The sequence below is a fragment of the Pteropus alecto genome, unplaced genomic scaffold (assembly GCF_000325575.1).
Source record: "Pteropus alecto unplaced genomic scaffold, ASM32557v1 scaffold95, whole genome shotgun sequence".
Classification (NCBI taxonomy): Eukaryota; Metazoa; Chordata; class Mammalia; order Chiroptera; family Pteropodidae; genus Pteropus; species Pteropus alecto.
Window position 1 is genome coordinate 14,864,700 of NW_006441071.1, and position 2,192 is coordinate 14,866,891.

Consider the following 2,192-nt stretch of genomic DNA (forward strand, 5'->3'; position numbering starts at 1 on the left):
TGTCTACTGAAGGCTGGTCAGAGGCAGAACATAGAGGTTAAACTCCCATTAGATCATTCTCCTAGTTGGTGAGTAAAAAATAAATTTTGAAACTTGTGAACAGCCTTGATAAAATGTTTCCTAGAATCACAATATCTTAAAATCTGAAGGGACCTCAAGGGTCATTTCTCAAATCCATGTGGGTAAGAGAAATGAAAGCAGAAAGACACAGAAACAGCTAAATAAACTTATGATTAATCTAAAATCTCATCTTTGTCTATTTTTACAATTTTATTAGGCTTCAGAGTATATGATCATTAGCTGGTAGTATTGAAATGTGATTTGTTCTTACACCAAGGGTACTTGTAGCTATGTGTCTTTGGAGTTGTATTTGCAGTCACTATATAGCAAAGGGGCTTTGTGACTATTTTGTACTCTGCAGACTATTCTGATACGGACATTATAATTCTTGGTCAATTTCATATGACTCTAAAGCACTTCCCACATTCTATTTATTTTATGAGTTTAACTAATAATATTTTTAAGTACTCACAACTATTCCTTTCCCCCTAAAAATTGTACCTGTCCTGTGATCTTATTTCTTCTGTGTCCTACTATTTATTAAGGCTATATGGTATACTCATCTAGGATATGATGTCAATGGCCAATGAAAATGTAATGGTTCCTATCTCAGGCAGCATTATAAGACCAACCTTTATTAACTCGTTAGTTAATATTTTAAAATTTATTATTTTAAAATTTATTATTAATTGTATTAACTCTTTAGTTAATATTTTTAAATTTTTAGACAGAAAGGCAGACCTGGAAAGGGAAATAATCATGTAACCCTAAAGTTTTTGGAATTGTTTCGGCCACAGAATCAGCTTAAAGAAAAATGTTTTGGGTGGCAAATAAGATCAACCTTTCAACACCCAGCAGGAAATAAACAATACAGAGACAGAGACCCAACTGCACTGTGAAGGGTCAGTTAGCCATGCAGAAGTAAGCAGCACTGAATGGAGGGTGGTGTCTGTGAAGTCCTGGAAATGCAGAAAATATGATGAGCCAGAGAAACTGAGAGAAGAACTTCTGCAAGGGAGATCAACAGAAATACTAACAGTCATGGTGGATGCATCACAGAAATTATACTCGGTGACAAGGATAGCGCATAGTGCACAGGCTCTCCATGGATGGAGAAGAGAAGAGCGGGGATAAACGGACGAGGAAAGAATTGTGTGGTGCTGAAGGAAGAATGAGGTATTGCCATCTCAGTACTGGAGCCCTTCAAAGCTCTGCTCTGTATAGAAGGAAGAACATCTGCATCTCAGTGTGGAGACCTGGAATAGAAATTTTTAAACTTTTCTCTGTGTGATATACACCAAGGGATAATCTTTCCAGGCAAGATCTGCTCTGATGGGCATGCCAGGGATGAAGTAAGATTGCTGGGGCCTTGCTACTTCCCTTTCACCTTCTCAAAAAGCATGTTATAATGAAAGGAAGTAATGTTTGGTACCACATGGCAGGAAAGACCTCCTCCTCCTCGGGGACAGCACTTACCAAAGCTAGGAGCAAAGGCAGCATTTGGTAATGCAACTCAAGTTTAGAAAAGTCTCAGAGACTCCTTTAAGCATTAACATAGAGAAGGCCCAGCTCAGGCATGTGAAATTTCTGCTCTATACAAAGAGTCAATTTGCTGTCTACCCAGCCCTTACCTCCCATCCTCCTTCTCTGTCTGTCTGTCTCTGTCTGTCTGTCTGTCTGTCTCTCTCTCTCTCCTCTCTCTCTCCGGTTTCTCTCTCTCTCTCCACACACACCCTTGAATGTGAATATGTACAAGAACATGCCTGATGATTCATGATGGCTGAAGGGGACAGAGGAAGAACACAAAAGTCTCAGTGACTTAAAGGGATCTGGTCAGAATGGAAGAGAGATATAACCAAAAGTGAGGGTTTTTTTTCTACAGTAATCATGAGAGAGGCAGCCATGTGGGGAAGCCCAAAATGCTTGGGGTACAGTATCTATGACTATTGAGTACGTGGGTGAGTACAAATCCCATTGCATTGTAGACTTCCTATAAATTATAAGATATGACTCAAAGTTGAAGGCAAGAATTTTTGTAAAATTCCTCTGAATTGTCAGGGTGTATTGGACTTGCTAACAGTAAAGTTGCTTGCTAATGTACTTTGCCTCCCCTCCATTATGACGGGCATAGT